Source organism: Crocodylus siamensis, chromosome 4, assembly GCF_052110815.1.
Source record: "Crocodylus siamensis isolate JL-2025a chromosome 4, ASM5211081v1, whole genome shotgun sequence".
Lineage (NCBI taxonomy): Eukaryota > Metazoa > Chordata > Crocodylia > Crocodylidae > Crocodylus > Crocodylus siamensis.
The window spans coordinates 241,225,054-241,243,738 of record NC_143398.1 but is presented as its reverse complement, the minus strand read 5'-3'; the positions used below and the strand labels follow the sequence as shown (position 1 = coordinate 241,243,738).

The 18,685-nt window shown below is 45.1% G+C and overlaps 1 protein-coding gene across 3 annotated transcripts in view; it reads right to left on the bottom strand.

The window, feature by feature from the left end:
* Positions 1–2,845, bottom strand: part of LOC149867733 (uncharacterized) — a 30,292-nt gene extending 27,447 nt beyond the window's left edge. Inside the window, exon 1 of one of the 3 annotated variants that reach the window (XM_090046051.1) lies at positions 191–2,845. The gene's annotated coding sequence lies outside the window, so the exon portion shown is untranslated. The remainder of the gene's footprint in view (positions 1–190) is intronic. The other 2 variants (XM_090046050.1, XM_090046052.1) reach the window with 2 other exon arrangements.
* Between the last annotated feature and the right edge of the window lie 15,840 nt (positions 2,846–18,685).

The window sequence follows — 18,685 nt, the reverse complement described above, 5'->3', positions numbered from 1 at the left end:
ACACCCCTCAGCGTGGGGGGGAGGGGCGGGTTTTACCTCAGGGCGGGATTACCTCAGGGCAGGGGGATACAGTATTACCTCAGGGCGGGGGGTTTTACCTCAGCTTGGGGGGGGGGCAGAATTTACCTCAGAAGGGAGGATTTTATCATAACGTGGGGGGGGATAGGACCTCGGCTTGGGGGTATTTTACCTCAGCGCGGGGGGTTTTGCCGGAGGGCGGCAGGATATTACCTCAGCGTTGGCCCCGCCCCCGCAGCGCGGGAAGGGGGATGGGATGGGATGGGCGGCGCGCTCCCCCGGGCCAAGGCCCCGCTCCGCTCACCTCGCGGCGCCCGGGGCAGCGGCGGCGGCGGCGGCGGCCGGGCCCTGCCGAGAGGGGCGGAGATGTGGCGGCCGCGCCTCCTGCCCCGGAGCCGGGCTCGCATCCGCTGAGCCCCAGCCACGTCCAGCGCTGGGGAGACCAGCCCCGAGGGGAGAGGGACGTGTGCCGACACACGGACCTCGGGTTGCAACAAGGCCCTAATCCGGCCCCTCGCGGACCGGCCGTGCCCCCTGGGCCGGCAGCGGCGCTTCCTTCTCGCCCGGGTTGTGGCTGCGGAACTACCCCCGAGCAGCTCCCCTGCTAAAGAGGGCGTTTAATGCGGTGTGAAACCTGCGGGTTTGTCTGGGGGATTTATTCCGTGTTATGCCGCATCCTGGGAAACGCTAGCACTCCACCTTCGGGCAGGGTGGTGCCGCGGACCCGAAGGGCAAGTGGGAATCGCTGGTCTAGACCCAAAGGTCGAGTATTAATGCTGCGCCGCACCCTGGGAATCGCTGGTCTGTAGACCCAAAGGGCGAGCGCTGAAGTCGTGCCGCACCCGGGCTGAAAACCACTGGTCAAGTCTCTTCCCCCCAGGTGGCAAAACAAGATGCCTAACAAAGTGGAGCTATTCTTGTCTTCAGATTATCAGAAATAGTTTCTGGTCCTGGTCTAACAGATACAGGCAGTGGGGTTTGCGCACCTCCTGCCTGCTCCTTCCTTCCCGCTCACCCTGAGCTAAAGGAGAATCCTAAAAAGTTCAGGTCGGACGGGACTTCAGGAGGTCACGTTTAGTCTGACCCCCTGCTTCAAGCAGGACTGTCCGCAACTATGTCATCCCAGCCTGGGCTTTGTCAAGCCGGGTCTTAAACGCCTCCAAGGATGGAGAGTTTACAATCACTCTGGGTAACCTGTTCCAGTGCTTCACCACCCTCCTAGACGGAAAGTTTTTCCTAATATCCAACTTAAACCTGCCTTGCCGCAACTTGAGCCCGTTGCTCCTTGTTCGGTCGTCTGCCCTCGCTGAGAACAGTCCAGCTCTGTCCTCTTTGCAACCCTCTTTCAGGTAGCTGAAGGCTGCCATCAAATCCCCCCTGTCTTTTCAACTCCAGACTAAATCAGCCCGGTTCCCTCGGCCTCTCCTTACCAGTCACGTCCCTCAGCCCTGAACCATTTTCATTCCCTTCTGCTGGACTCTCTCCAACTTGTCCACACCCTTTCTGTAGTGGACGGCCCAATACTGGACGCAGGACCCTGGTGTGGCCTCACCGGTGCTGAATAGAGAAGAATAATTACTTCCCCCCAATCTGCTGGCAGCGCTCCTAACAATGCAGCCCAGAATGGCTATTTCTGGGGTATTTGGATTTTTCCATGATGGGATTGTTCCTAAATCACAAAGGTAAAAAGTGGGATCCTGCTTCCCGTCTCACTGTAAAGCAACGTTTCATGCTCCTGACAGCCAGACGTGACCTGCAGGACGGGAGCTGTCTGACCTGTGTAACTCCCTCCCTACACCAGCAAGCCTCTTCTCCTCTTCGCTCAGGTTGTTCTGGAAAGCAGGTATCCAGCAAGTGCAACAAAAGCTATTTCAGCTAGCACTCAGTTGTCCATGCTACCAAGCAGTGCTAGTAACTGTGAACTGATGAGAACGAAGTCGCACACAGTAATCTAGCACACAGTAATCTAGCATTGTATCAGCCCCTCTCGTCTCCATCCTGCCCTGATCTATACACATGAGTATCTACTCCTTGACTTCAGAGGGTCGGGGCTACCTCCACGCAGCGCCTGGCAGGATGTGGGGAGCTTCAGACTGTGCAACCCACAACTCCTGGGATTGTTGTTCATTCCTTTTTGGCCGTTAGGAGGAGAAACGAATGACAGTTATTTTTCTGATGTAATTGCGCTTGTTTCAAAGGAATGTCGATCATTTTGTATCCCTGAGGACTGTAAGAGATAACGATCTTTTTGGCAATGGCTCCAAGCTTTTGTTGGCCAGCGCTCAGCCCCAAAAATCTCTCTCATACAATCCCAGTGCTTGTTCCAGCTTGTATCCCTGGGCCCCTGCTTCTCTACCCATATATGCCTTTACTTTTGGGGGTGAAACATGCCTGTGTTTGGGGTGGAGGTTGTTACATTTTCAGCTGTCAGGTTCATTAAAGCAGGACAGCTGAATTGCTTGTACAATTCTCTCGGAGGAAGGACAGCAGTCGCACCCAATAAATGACAGTACAAGGTATATGGTCAGTGTTTAACTAATGGGGATACGTCCCCACAATACTCACATGCAAGTATTACAGTAGCATCACCTGGAAGGAAACTCAAAGAATCATTGCGTTTGAACCCCATCACAAATTATTGCACATCTCATCCTAGCACGTAATGTATCTTATAAAGATGCCTTATATTTATATCTTATAAATATAACTGTACCCTGTGAGAGATTGTTACAGCTTCAGCCTACAACCTTCCCCAGCACCTCCTACCTGCTTTCCTGCTGTTCAGAAAAAAATAAAATAAAAAATTACCCACCATACATTGTCACATAAAGCTATTTTTAAGGTAAACAGATAACATCAGGGTGTTCCTCAGATTAATATGAACAAACGTTCCTGTCTGCCAAACTCCCACTGACTGCAATAAAAGGAGCAGTCCCCTAGGCAGGATACCTACAGGAGAAAGTCTGACGGTAGATGTTGGGGGATGCTGTTTAAATTTAAAACAGCCACACCAGTGTAATAACTGACAGATGCTTCTCATGATTAAATCACTATTTATTTTTAGCCCCTTTTGTTTTTTTCTAATGCTTTGTCTAAACAAAAGACTACACGTTAATTTTAGTCATCTTGGTGGGAAGCCACAATGTTTTTGTGGTAACCAAAGCATGAAAAAGCTACCTACGCACTCCATCATCATAAAGTCTTAGCATGTTTCATTTGCTTTGGGATGGTCTCTTGCACTCCAAAATGCCTTGATCTGTATGATACCTCCTTCTCGGCATCCTGTCATCTCTTGCACAGACTGACTAGCATGCGTGTCTGTGTGGCCTAAGGCAATAATCACCTCAGAGTCCCTACTCTAGCTCCTACAATAGAAGCAGGGACATCTGCAATAGTGCATAGCCCCATGTGCGGGTCTGTAAGCCCCACTGAGAAACGGTATATTAGTCTGGGCAGAGTGCTGTACTTCCGTGGCTGTACCAGTGTAGAAGCCAGCGCTTGCAGAGTTGGCCGGAAGTCTCTCAGGCTATTGCTGCCTTGGACCATATAGACATAACCTGAAAGGCTCACAGTTTCTCTTGCCCTCCACCCACAAACTCTGCAGCAAGGCTTCATTTTTCATTCTAAGTGTTAAGCATCAACTGGATTTAAAAGAGCCTAATCACTTCCTGACATCGCTTCCCCTCTCTGCTCCAAAGCTCCTTCGGAAAAACAAACTACTCCAATTTCATTCCATTCACTGCAAGCTGCCCACTGCAGCTTCTCTGTATTTTGGAGAGAGAGATGTTTGCTGTGCATATCTGTGTGCATAGGTTTTAGCAGTTCACATACGTTACACAGGGCTGCCTTTTGCTCAAGTACTATTTTAGGGGCTTACAGTTTTACCTAGACTACAGCTACTCCCCTGGGAAAGGCCCAGTCTTGTAAATCCTTTTTTAAAGCAGAGATAAAGAAGATTTTTACAACTTTTCCAGTCCCAGAGCAATTGGTGTCTATGTCTTTAGTCTTGCAGGAGGAGTAGTGTGTGTGTGTGAAATATTTTTTTACGTGAGAGACAACTGTGCTACCTCAGTTTTAACAGTCATAGGTTCTGCTGCAGGTTTCACTTGCAGAACCTGAATCTATAACTCCAAAGTGGTGTTCATGCTTATATATATAATATAAATAAAAAGAAAGAGAGTTGACAAAGAGAGAACTTGTTGATCTTAGAGTAGCAAGATCTCAAAGTGATTATACAATCCTGTCAGGCATAGGTTAAGATGAATCAGTTTTAATTCCTAAAACACAAATTATATTTTCCAGTGTTGAATGTACTTATCCTTCCATGGAAAATACTTGTCTGTACTTTTTTTTACTCCCCTCAGCATTGGAGATATGCTTAGATCTAACTCTAATTAAGCTAAAATCAAACAGTTTTTTGTTTTAATTTTAATGCATAATTGGTCATATTTAGCATCTTCTGAAACAGAGACAAATGTCATGCTCAGAAATTTGAGACTTTGGAAATTGTGGAAAAGTTATATGTATTTGTAACTAAGCAACTAAATTCCTCTCCTTTCCGCTGCTACTGCTAAAAATCCCATCATTTTATAAGTAATGGGAACAGGGTGGGAACCTGGTTTTTTTGGTTTCCAAACAGATTTAACGTAAGCACAGAAAATATGTCAAAGTGGACTTTCTCGATCTATAAAATTCCTTTTCAGCAGCTTTTTTTATATATGGAGGATGGAGGTGGCTTCACTACAGGAAAATGCTATTCTCTGGCAGGCATCTGTAACCATCGGAGGGATTATCTGCAACTGTGACCTCACAACCTTGGGTAATTGAATTTCAATTCTCAAGTAAGATGAATGTGGAACACCAACAGGAACACGGCACTGTATGATTTAATCTGTGTGCAATCAAGCCAAACAAATTCATGATTCATTCTTATGGTTCTGTGGACTGCAAAGGATGCAGATAACTATAGCGCATTACAGGCTAGGGAAAAATTAAGGAGAATCATTACAAGCCACATCAAATAAGTGGCTATTACCAGAATTGTTTTGATGCTGGGCAGACTTACTGTAACAGATGAAAGGCCAAATCCCAAAAAAAGATTTAGGTAGAAGATAGGTGCTTCAGGCCGTAGCTGAGATCCTGAAACCCCTGACTCGACTGCATCTTAGGCCTGGAGGCACCTAACTTCCAGGGACACCTTACTGTTTTCTAATTTAAAGTTCACCAGAATGCTGAGGATTGCTTCCATCCAAGCGAAACTCGGGGGCATCCAGTCCCCAAGCCTCCAGGCTTGGACCTGCACCTAGGATGCCCGCCAAAGGATTTGGAAGCATCTGAAGCCTCAGGAGGGGGTGGAGGATGTTTGCCGGTAGTAGGGCCACATATGGTTCTTGAATGACTCATGAATTTGGAATTGATTTGGCTGATTTGACTTGAGACAAAACATTTTTCCTTAAACAAAGCAAAAAAAACCCCCAAAAACCCATGTCTCCCAAGCAGTTCAATCCTGTAAGCATTCTCAGAGAGTGACCAGCATACACTGGTGGGAATGGGCTCTTTAAAAACAGTTTTGTCCATCACTTCCTTGCAAAACATGGTGGAAGGGTACCAACCCTTCTTTTATATTAACTTAGAACATGGAGCACTTGTCCAGGACATGGGAAAGGCAGGTTAAATTAATTCCTTTGTCTAAGGAGATTCAAATACACCTTTTCCACTTTCCAGGAGAGTGCCCAAACACCATACTATAGGCTGTTTGGGATGGACAGACTCTCAACCCCGAGTGTGGAAGCTGTGCTGCTATTCAGAAAAGAACTTGAGTGAATTCCACATCTGCTAGTTGGTGAAGGCTAAAATATACATTGCATTCAAGTCTGCTCCAATTGATCCTAGTCAAAACCTGGGAGCTGCATAGATGCAGCTTCAATGGCAATTCCCTCAAATTAACTGCGACTGTCCCAGGAAAAATTGTTATCATCTCTGCTATTTCATAGGTATTTAAAGTGAGACAATAGGCTTGTACATCTATAGGATCCCAGCATAAAAGACTTTGTCACAGGAGAAATCTGAGGAAGAAGGAGAGAGACAGCACAAGAGAGGGCAGGTGATTGTCTCTGATATGTCCTCCATCGGAGGTCTATATTGAGCAGATTCTTTTTGGTGTTGGGTGGTGGAACCGGAGCTTGCTCCATCCACTCCATGCATTGACCTGGTATTGAGCGCTTCCAGGACTGGTGCAAAACAAACAAACAAACAAAAAAACCCAACAACAACAAAACCTTTCAGAGAGGATTCCTACCTGTGGATCCGAAGGGGACCAAGATGCCTCCCTCCATCCCTGAATGAGCTTCCTGAACCCCAGATAGAAACAGGTCAGAGGCAGAGGAGCAGGAGAGAGAAGGGAGATGCTGGCCCAAATCACAAACCATGCTAGTTATGCCTCTATTTCTTCCCATTTGGTTTCTGGCCTAAACCAAAGGCAAAAGTAGCAGAAATGTCACCTCTAAGATTGTTCTTGGAAGCCCAAAAAGATGCAGATAGATCCCTAAATGGAATTAAAGCATCTGGGTTTTGACTTGGTCATGCCCAAACTTTGTCACCAATCAGTAACAACATATTTATTAAAGATTTGGATGCAGGAACAGAACTTCCTGAGCAAATCTGCAGACAACACAAAACTGGGAAAGACTGCAGACACACTTGTTGGGGTATCTTGTTATATTTTATGCTGTGAACCTGCCTATGATATGGAAAATTACAATATTGTGTAAGCTTTTCTTTTATATTTAGTCTTATTTAATCATAAGTTCTGTATAGCCTCATTATTATCTAAACTGTTCATTTTGCTAGTGTCTGCAATATCAGCTGCCCTTCCCTCTCACAAGCAGCTTATGGCCTTAAGTTTGCTTGCATAAAGTTTCTTTCCTTTTCTATCACTGTAAAAAGTTTATCCAACATAACATAGTAATAGTCTTGTTACCAGCTCAAATTAACTAAACTTGGCTCTAACCAGCTGAATTACAGGGATAAAATAATTAAATATATTAATAAAAGGTATTTAAAAAGACAGTGAGCAATGCTCAAAGTAAAACACTGAAAAAAAACAGATTAAAAGGTGTGCTCGTGATGGGTCTGTTAAAAAATATGCTAACAAAATAAAATATAAACAGTATGCTAACCACAAAAAAATCCCCAACAATCTAAAAGCAAAAAGTCATCAAAAAAAGAAAAGGTTAAAAAAACCATAAAAACGGAACAACAAAAAAGGTGAAGTGTGTTGTCATCAGAAGGGCAGTCTTCAACACCTGTCTGGACCATCCCAGTCAACAATGCACCCTTTGCTTTCAAAAACGAACTGGCCATCTTATCTGTTAATCAAAGTAACATCTAAAATTGGGTAAAATTATTGTACTAAATGTTTTTCGCTCTCTAAATATAAAAACTGCTAAAATAATACTTCCACTAATGAAGTTAAACTTTAATGGTGAAACACTAAGTTGTCTGCGTTTGTATTTCACATTCCATTTAAGAGTTAATTGTGCCTTAATCCCTAAGCACTATCTGGTGGGTCAGTGGCCTTAACACACTGGAGGGTAGGAGTAGACGTTAGACAGATCTTGATAGATTGGAAAGCTGGGCTAGAGCAAGTAGGCCAATGTGCTGCTCTTGGGGAAGACTTATCAAAAGCACAAAGACAGAATGGGTGGCAAATGGCTGAATGGCAGCACTGTGGAGAAAGACTTTGGGGTCTTGGTGGAGCATGGGCACAATGTGAGTCTGCAGTGTGATACAACTACAAGCAAGGACATGTTTATGGAGGAGATAAGATGTCATTGCCTGGGCTGACTGCACCAGGTGCCCCAAGCTAGTTACACCACTATTTGGAAGCACTGGGTGTTGGCTGAAGCCAAGACGTGGGATTTTGGCAGTGTTGTGCCCATGCTTCTGCTGGATTAAAAAAAACCCAGACATTCATGGCAAGAGGATCTTGCTCCTCCACTCAGAGTCAAACCTATCACCACGTTTGGGATCAGGGAGCTCAAGAAGGAATTTTACCCCACAGTTAGATCAGCACAGACTAGGGGCAGGGCAGGGCAGGGGAGAGGGGATTGTCTTCCTTTGCAATGAGGGGGAGTGCAGTCCTCTTCCTTGGGTCGTGCCAGGCAGACAAGGTTCTTTGGGTAAATCCGATAGCTTTTATTAGATATTGGATTTACCCTCAAAAAACCTCTTGTCTGCCTATGTCCTTAGACTAATACAACTACAGCCAACATCCTTGGATCTCTCCAGTGTATTTTAACAAACTACTTCCTGTCTTTGCAGTGGCAGCACATTGGCAGTGCCCTCATCCCCCTGCTTTACCTGTCGCAAGCTGGGTGCTCTTAATGTTTTTAGACTCTGTCTCTGGTAGTTGTGTATGAAGGTTGCTCACAGTTTTAGATGTAGGTAACACAGTCACTTCTATAGCATGGCTTGGGTAGGGATGATCAAGGGTGGATCTAGGGATGTGTGTTGATGCATCCCTTCCAGTAGCTTAATTAGGGTGCTGATTTAGAAGGGGTGGCATCAGCAACACCTGTAGGCCATGCTGGTCCCAGGACATGCTGGGAAAGGTAGTCTGGGATTATCCTTCTTTGGGAGTCTCCGTCCTCCTGCTGCATTTGGCTGCTGCCATGGGGGGCCTGCTTGGAGCTGGGCAGGCTGAGCAGGAAGTGGGGCATGGGTTGCATGCAGGGAGCAGCTCAGGAAGAGGGACCAGGTAGCATGGCTCCAGCAGCATCTGGTCCTCAGCTGACTGACTCCTTTTCCTGAGCCAGCCAGCAGTACCTACTGCCTGCCCTTTAGGCCAAGGACCCAATCCCGGCTGCACCCCCTCTTTTCAAAATGTCCCCTGGGGATGACCCTGCCTTGACTTCAAGATGATCTCTTGAAGGCCCTTCCAGCCCTCCTTTCCCATGACACTATAATAACACCTGCTCAAGAGTGGATCACCCCTTGTCTAAACTATTTTCTCCAAGTACTTGTCTAGTCTGGTCTTAAAAACTTCCAGGGCTGGAGATTCCACAATCGCCCTGGATAAGGTGTCCCCAGTGATTAACCACCCACATAGTTTGGAAGTTCTTCCTAATGTCTGATCTTAATCTGCCTTACTGTAATTTAAGACCATTATTTCTTGTCCTGTCTCCTGCAGCCAAAGAGAACAGTCAATCACCATCTTCTTTATAACCACCCTTCAGGTATTAGAAGGCTTTCATCAAATCCCATCTCCGTCATCTTTTCTCTGCACTAAATAGTCCCAGTTCTTCCAAACTTTCCTTGTAAGTCATGTTTCTTGGACTTCTAATCATTTTTGTTGCTCTTCACTGGACTATTTCCAATTTTTCTTTCGTTTTCCTTGAAGTACAGAACACAAAGTAAAAGCAATACTCCAGGTAGGCCTCATCAGTGCTGACCAGAGTGGAACAATCACTTCCCTTGATAACCAGATTAGTTTTAATTACCAGCTTTATAGGGGGAACTTTGTCTACTGGCTACGTCCCTTGGGAATGTCTACAGGTTCACGTTTTGGCCTCTGGAGGGCACTCTTATGCTATAGAGTATATAAAATTATGTGATTTATATTGACAGTACATGTGAACCTCCTTTAAAAATAAAGGACTAGATCCATTTATCTCTCTCTCTTTCGGGTTTATACCATCATCACTAATTCCTCTGGAGAAGGAATTGGAATTAATTTAGATTTGCTCCAACATAACAGACCCAGACATTGGAAAGCAACATTTAGTGTATTAATTATGTCATTAGTGCTTTTGCATCATGTATTGCCTTAAGTTCAAAGTGTAGTCAACAGACTTAGAGGTGCAAAGCACCAAGAGCATTCCTTCAAGCCTATGCAATGCCAATGTCCATCCATGAAGGCCAGGTACGACTGAATCAGCCTAGGAAGGACTTCACCAATACATAAATAAAAGCAAATCCCTCAATGCAATTATTTAGTTTGAACATATTTGCATCTGGGGAATGCTTCTGCATTTCTGGGTTCCAGCCAGGGTAGGAAGTAGAAGTGCTGTGGTACTTTATTGTGGGGTGGGGTGGGGTGTTAATCTCATCATCTATTTGGCCTACCCAGAAGCACAAAGGATGGTAAATCTAGGGATCAGTTTGTGCACATAAGATATGTAGGTGTGAGAATTTGGAATTCAGGGTTTCTGTTCATGGTTGTCAACGATTAACTGTCACTTAGTTTCTCTGTGCCTCTACTTACCTATATAGAAAATAAGGATGCTATTGACAGTGTTTACTTCCCTCACCAGCTTTGTGGTGCTTGACTACTGTTTGTAGTAAGTGTTGGGACAGTGGCACAAAATAAACCTGGAAGGGCAGAGTCTTAAAGCCATTTTTCTGCCCTCCTGATTCTGGGTGGTTCTGGGGATCAATAAGGCCCCAGCATAACTTGGACAGCTCCTCTACATGGATGCAGCCACACTCGTTCTGGTCCTCGAGGCAGCCTATGCAGAGCGGCACAGCCTGCTTGCGGGCACTCTTGCTGGATATAGCAGGTTTGCTTTTCTTACTTGGACTAAGTCAAACCCAAGGACCACACAATGAGTCTAAGGCAGAGCTAGGTCATGAACCCTTGTATCCTGATTCCCAGTCCAGGCCTATAACCACATGTGTCCTAATGTGTCTATACTGCAGTAGCTAGGCCCCAGTGCATGTTCACCCGTGGATAACTAGCACTGGACAATTTGGATGCAGGCATAGAGCTAGGTAGAAGCTTAATTCAAGCAAGAAAACAAAACAAAACAAAACACCTTCCAAAAAGAGTATAATGTGCAGTATTGCTGAAAGACTTCATGTTACAGCAAGAAATTTCCACTTTCCCATTCTCAGCATAGTTAGGAAATGTGTAAGCTCCTGGGATCCACGCTTCGACATTCTCAGTTCGAACTGGAATAACATCTGTAAAATGCGGCCAAAGAGCATCTGTTTTTCTGTTCCAAAAATCACAGAATTAAAACAGCCGTTTCCCTGCCAAGCTATGCTGCAGAGTGAAATCTGTTCAAGAGGTCACCCTGGTTGCTCCCTTTGTTAGCTTCCTATGAAGCGAGGGCAAACAGCGGAAGGGAGGGAGGAGTTGTTGTACATTGAACATCAAGGAAAAAAAATAAACCGTTAACTTTAGACTGAGCTTGATAAGTGCAAAGAGCTGATCTGTTGGCAGCTCAAAAGTGTTCCAATAAGAGCACAGAGACAGGAGATTTATAGCCCAATCATATTTTTCCTTATATCAGTGGGAATAAGAGTTGAATCTGAAGCTCGCTGTAGTCAATGTAAAGGCTTCTATTGATTTCAGCAGGCTTTAGTGGCAGGAGCTGAGAGCTAGTTGCCAGTTTATTAATCCTTGCATTGTCTGATCCTGGCCCAAGCAGTTCTAGATGCAGTGGCTGAACAGCCAGCAATTACTGCATGCTAGACCTCCCCTTACTTCACCCCATCAATAGAGCTGTACTGATTCATAGGAAACAGCTTAGAGAAGAGACCCAGAGTAGAAAGGCCCTACAAAACAAGTGACAGAGTTGGGAATAAAGCATGGGAGTCGTTCCTGTCTCAGAGTCCGCTTCTCTAGCCTGTAAATTTCGAGTTTGCAAAAAACAAAAAAACCCCCAAAAGTTGACTCATACTTAAATTAAACCCTGGGAGAAAGATGGTAGAAGAAAAATTGGCAGGAGTTTGCACCTCTGCACCAGTGCTAACCAGGACAGTAACCTATGTCTTGTCACACGTTTTCTGTGTCTTTTAGATTTTAACTTATAGAGAACAAAATGTTCAGTCATTCTTCTTGCCCAGGCTGGTGCTTTGACAATGCAATGGTTGCATGGTTATGTTGTTGGGACAACGGTACCCTGAGAAGCCTGAACCTTTCCCACTCACCTTAAAGAGAGACTCTGGAAGTTAATGAATTGGTCAGCAATAATGAGCGTGAAGGTCTGCATTGCAGCTGCCAAATGGGTTCCTTGTTATCTGTGTAGCGCCTAAGTGATCAACAGTGTTGGAGAAGCAGAAACCCCTGTTTGCTGCATGGCATGTGGGGACTAGGGTGGCCATCTTAGAGGACAATCCGATTGTCCTCTGTCCTCCATTGATATGAAACCCAATGCTTTTACATCCTCTATTTTTCTCTTCAAGAGAAGAGAAATGTGTCAGGACATAAAGGCGTCGGGTTTCATATCAACAGAGGACAGAGTAGCAGAAAACCAGAATGTCTTCTGTGATGGTCACTCTAGTGGGGACAAACCCTGTTGGCCTAGATCAATTTGGCAGGAAGTGGGGCAAGAAGATACTTCTTGTCTTTGCCCCTGAGTATTTTGGTCAGAGTTTGAACTAGGCAATTGAAGCCTTTGGTCTGCAACTTGAGCCCCATATACAACAGGTTCCATAATGGTACAGGGGATCCCCGGCACAGATGAAGTTCCAGGCTTTGATTTTGCATTGTTACCGAAAGGCCAACCTGACTAGGAGGTCACAATAGTCTGAATTTCTGCTTCAGGCACAATCTTTTTCCCTTTCAATCTGTTAGTGTCACAGTCTGGGGGTAGAGGTCCTAATCTGGGCAAGACATTTCTGAAATGGAAGTAGAGACTCAACACTTTCTGTGGGTGGCCCCTGAAAAGTGCTGATGGGCTCAACTGTAAATTGTCTCAAGGAGATTAGGCCTGCGTGCAGGGAGGAAATTGCTGAAGGCAGATAGAGTTCTGGAAGGGAAAGGGAGTCAGATGGCTTGCTGGCAGCTGCAAGAGGCTTCCTGACCCTGGTTTGTTTATTTGCTGAATAGTTGCATCTCCTCCAGAGGACAAAAGGCCTGGCTTTATTTGTGGTGACTTAAAATTATTGGGTCCAGTTCTCTACTCATTGGCTGTGTTTACACGAAACATTTAGCGTGCAGTTGCCTAATTAACTGCACAGAAAAAAACTCAGTGCTATACCGCTGCAGTTTTTCTTTGCACAGCAGTGCATATGTAGATGAAGGGTGCTTCAGTGCAGAGCTAGCTGGCAGGGAAGGCCCTTGCTGAAGCACCCTTGTGCCACAGCCAGCTGCTCTGCAGCATGTGGAGCCTCGTTGCAGCAGCCCTGGGCTGGCAGGCTGACCCCTTGGATGTCCTGCCAGCCCAGGCTGCTCTAACCAGGCTCCGTGTGATGTGCACAAATAAACTCTGGAGCAATATTGTTGAAATGGTGTGCCCAGGAGCTAAAAACTCAGAAGCAATAAGCTCTGCAGTTTATTTGTGGGCATTAATCACATGTGTAGACACAGCCACTAATAACTAGTGTTTAGACCCAGTGTCTTCAGTGGAGTTTATGGCTTTTTGTTTTGTATCAGTGCTATTGGGAAGAATACAGCATTCATGGCCTGATAGTAAAATCCCTTCCCTAAACAGGATGTAGCAATTTTAAGTTGTATTGATATGGCCCGTTCATTTCTTCATATTAGACCACAGCCACAATGTATGTTTTAATTAAATGAGAGATCTACTCTACCTCACAAGTTTATGTGAGCCTTACTACATGAATAGTGTACAAAGCCTTAATATTCTCTGCTGGCAGATACTATTGTACATACATGCAAAATACTATCAATGAACTGAGTTTATTTTGTGGTCCATAGTTTGTGAGCATTTTTTGGTGAATACCCTCTTTGTCTGCACTGTCCTGTCCTGATTAGGCTGATTGATCATATGTTATCACATACTGTCTCATTCCTCCCATGTGCTTTGGTCAAACTCAAATAGGTTCAAATTTGTTTAGTCATATTAACTTAATTGTCATGATCTATAGAATGCCAGTCCATTTGAAAAAGGAGGCATTTATTAAAGATACTACAAGCTATCAATATAAACAAGCTTCTACAAAGATCAAGTGCAAACTTTGTCTCCGTTTACCAAGGGTGACACCACGTTTGGAGCTCTTTGTGGTATGCAGACATCTATTGGCTGAATAATGAACTACAAGGAAAAGTGTTATTCATGCAAAGGAGGACTATTTAGCATGGCAGATTATTTGCCCTTGGTAAATGAAGCTAAAGAATACCATACCCAACCGACTGAGATACAGTTTGATTGTGTTGAAGGATTCCAAGCACATAACGGGATGTATTTTTCTTCTGTAGAGATGCTGTTAAATTTTCCTCTCATTCTCTTCTCATGTTTTGTTTGGTAGCTCTAGGGTGTGATTGATTAGACTTTGTGCTCACTGATAATTTGTAATGACTTAAAATAACTGCAAGTAGCAACTAAATGAGAAAACCCTCCTTTCTGTAACACTTTCCCTTCTTAACTATTTACAGACAGCAAACTCTGCAAATGAGCATCTGAACAGTAATGGAGAATCCAGTCATGTTTTTCTCCTTCTTTCCTTCACTAGCTGGTATTTTATGGTATCCAGTCAGGTTTTGTTTCTGAAAATGAGGTGCATCTCATAAGAATGCAACATGTCTGAATTAAATTGTGGATTCCGGTTTGTTTTGTGAGTCTGTTTTCTCTTTCTCCTCTGTCTTCCCTATTGTGTGCTAATTGCCTATATGTGTTCACTGTGGAAAGCCAAGCCTAACCCTGACTCAGTCTGTCTGTCTGTCTTGCAGCATTCTGGATGGATGCTCAGCCCAGGGACAGTGCCTGACATGAAGCTGAAAGACTCTGACTTATATTTAGCAGCTCTGCTTCCTGCAGTCCGTTCACAGCCTCTGATGAAGAAAGTCTGCTGTTTATGAAAGCTGAAGCTATGCATCTCTAATAGTTATCTAGAAGGTGCAAATCTAGCCTGTCTTCTGTCTGGCTGAGAAGCTGCAGACCAGTCTAGGGCCATCAGTTTTGATTCTCTCGACTTCTGGCTCAACTTCATGGGAAAAAACCCTCTTTGTATAGAATATATAGAATATCTTTTATTCTATATGTAGAATATATAGAACCCTTACAGGAGAAAGGGGCTAAAGTCTGTATAAATAGCACTAGATAATTTGGATGCAGGCATGGAGCAGGACAAAGGCTCTGCTAGGGAGTGGAGATTGCATTTAAGGAAGGCTGCTTCTCTGCAGAGACAAGGCAGGCTGTTGCCTCATGAAATTTAGGAGAGCCTCTGCCTAGCCTGAAATGCTGACAAGCTCTCAGAGTTATAGAAAAGATGATTTCAGGCTAGGGAGGGCAGTGCTGTCTACTGCTTTTCTAGGAGTAAAGTCCCTGGCAAAGAAACTCATCTGCTAAACCTGTGTTCCTTGCCTTCCTGTCACATTGTCTCTCCAGGGCTTAAACTGGAAGTCTTGGGATGATGTGGAGGCCTGTGGCATTCAGACACACTGGTTCCAGGATCTAGGGGGGCAGGACTGCAAGGTCCCACATCCCAAGGAAGGGCTCAGGCGAGGATTGTGAACCCAGCCTAGAGTACCTATAAGCCCAGGGACACACTTCTTTTCCAGCCCAGCTGGTTTAGAAGCCAGGGAGCTGCTGGTTGAATCCACTCAGTACAGAGCCATCCTCCACTGACGTTGTGCCAGGGTAAATTTAGGATGGTCATTCTTGTCTCGGAGTGAATTTAGGCTGTCAACGCTCTGAACTCCATGCCCCAATATGTAGGATGGCAAAGGGAGCAGGATGGAGCTGTAATCCAGGGTTTCATACTGGGAGAAGGGGCTATGTAAACTCTATGGGATAACTTCAGAACTGAGCAAAGGACTGGGTGACAGGAAAATTAGTAGGAGCCTGAGATGGTAAATGATATAGTCCGTTCTGTCACAAAATGTTGGATGGCTGCAGTATGTGCTGCACTGTGACAACTTGGAAGTCCTAGGTGTCCTGAGATTTGTGGCAAGAAATATCTTTCAAGAAGAATTTATAGTGAAGGGAGTTTCCAAAAGAGCTTCCCCCTCCACCCCCACTACTTGTTATCTTTGTTTATGCTATCTGTAGCTTGTGGCCACAAAAACCCTATTGCTAACAACATTGAAACTACATGTTTCCTGGTAGGGGCAGAGGAAGAATTGAGCCTGTTTTAGTTGGCGAGCAAACAAACTACTCCAGCCAAGGAGGCTGTGGTGGGGGGAAGTCTTTCTGCAAAACTGGTGCAGACTTGGCCATGATAATTAGTTGCTGCTGGTTTGTACACTTAGCAGTCTGAAGAGAGACAGGCAGCATGGTCTGACCACAGAGTTAAGACTAAGGACAGTTGGTTTTTATGCCTGGCTCTGTCAAAGCCTGGTTGTGTTTGCTTAGGGCCGGATTGCTGAAACTAATAGGAACAGCACAAAGTGAATTTAAAGTTGTTGGACCACAGAACTTCCCCTGAGGGAGGAGCCAGGGTACCTGGCACTCTGCACCAAATGATGATGATGTCTTGGGGTCAGACTGGAGCCTGTCTGAGACAGGTCACGGATGCAATGGGTTTGTGATGAGCCCAAGCCTCAGGGCACGTGAGCACTTGCAGGTATAAATTCCATTGCACCAGCAGAAATTAGATCAGGCCTCCAGTGCTCTGGGCTAGGGCCTGGCAGCCAGAGCTGAAGTAAATACAACTGCCTCTCTGAGGTTCCCAGTCCCTTGTGTCCCACTGCAGTTTAGACCTAATGGAGAGTGAGGGCTTTGTCCTTTTAATACAGTCCCTGGCCCTGGTGCTGTAGCGTGTCAGTCATGGTAATTCAACCCAAAAAAGCAGGACTACAATGCCCTGTCCCCATTGGAATTTATTTCAGGTGGGGGCATCCAAAGGGGTGCTCTACAGGAGTGCTACCAGCACCACCTTCTGCAACACATCTGACCTCCTATCCCTCCCCATGTTAGGAGAAGGAAGGTTTCACTGCTGTCTGCAACTGCAGGCTTGCTTTCTGGCAGGCTTTTCTCCGTCAACAATGACTCCAAGAGAAGCTGGTGAAGGCCATGGCATGAATTTAGCCCTTTCCGGCTGTGTTTCTCCATCTGTCACACAGACACAGTCCTCTACTTCACAAGGGTTTTGTGAGGATTAATTAGTTAATGTGTTTACAGTGCTAAGTATGATTTATTATTTAAAGATCCTTAAGCATAATATTTCCCTCTGCTACTCTAAATTCCTGGGGACCACACGCACTCTCTAGTGCCTGGCTGCGGCAGTGAGAGCGAAGTCCTTTGCACTATTTGCAGACAGCTGCATCCCACGTCAGGTTTGCTGCTGACTCCGCAGATTCTCTAAGGGTTGCTTCAGGATGCCCGAAAGCAATTTTAGCACCATTGCACTGAATTCTCCTGAGCACAGAAATTACTAGGAAGGAAAAAGGATTCCTTTTCCAATTTAAGCTTTATATATTCATAAAAAGTAAGTGTTGGTAAATTTGCACCTTTTACTGCTCACTGCTAAATATGTACTATTTCTGATTGTTTCTATTTCAGCCATGACTTGTGGTGTTATAGAGCAGTGATTCTCAAAATTTTGTACCAGGACCCATTTGTAAACGTCGATGGCCAGTCCCAACCCACTGACCCTCACTCACAAACCACTGTCCCCGGGTCCCAACCCCCAGTTTGTGGGGCAGCAGCGGGGGGCAGGAGGGGGCTGGGGGGCCCCAAGCAGCCCCTTGCTGGCTGGATCTTCACCAACCTTCAAGGGAAAAGCCATGGTTCCCCACATTTTTCTCCTTTATAGGAAATCCATTTTTAAAGTTTGTTCATGACCATCTCATATAGTCTTGTGGCCCACTTTTGGGTTGCGACCCATGGGCTGAGAAATGCTGTTATAGAGCACCCTCCCACCCAAAGGACTGCAGCAGAATTACTTGCAATATTAATTTGGAGTGACAGAGAAGTCACACCCTGTTGTGTATATATAAGCCACAGGACTGAGATCACTCACTAATGAAATCCAGCTGCCTCTGAAGCAGAACACACACGCTGTTTAACAGGGTACAGAAAAGTCTTAGCAGTCATTTTAAGAGCAAAGAGTACTCTAACCAGTTGGCATTGTTTAAGGAACCTGATGAAGTTGCATGACATGCAAGATCACTTTATGTGCCAGCCATTCTCAAGAGATTTCCTGTGATTGCGTTAGTAGTGATTTCTGTAGGGATATGAGCTATAACTTGTATGCAGTATGTAGTCACCATTTTAATTATGGCTCCATGGTGTCCAAGTAATTCTCCCACCCACAGTCTTCCTCAACCTCTGAGAAGACTCTTACCCACAATATGGTGGTTCCTTCCCTTCCATGATCATCTCCCCCTCCATCCTCATCTGCACTGTCTTACTGCTTTCCATACCACTAGAAGCTCCTTCTTCCCCATTCCCACCTGCTGTGGTTCCCTCTCACCCTCATCCCTAATACTTAAGACCGAACCAGGTACCGCTTAGAATATCCACATGCAAATCTTGTATCTAATAATGACAGAAGGTGCCCAGGACCCAGAAAAAGACTCACAGGTCACCTTTTCATAGGGACTGACTTCACATGCTCTTGAAATCTAAGATGCTCCTACTCTCTTGCCATTTAAATAGTGTACCTTTATAAATAAGTCCATCACAGCACATCAAGCAGCAGGGTCCATACAGTGCCTCTCTTTGTTACAGTGATCAGTCAGAGGTTTACAGAAATAATAACTTGCACATTAAGGCAAGGGCCAGCTGTAAGGTCAAGTTCTAGTGAAGGCAGAGCT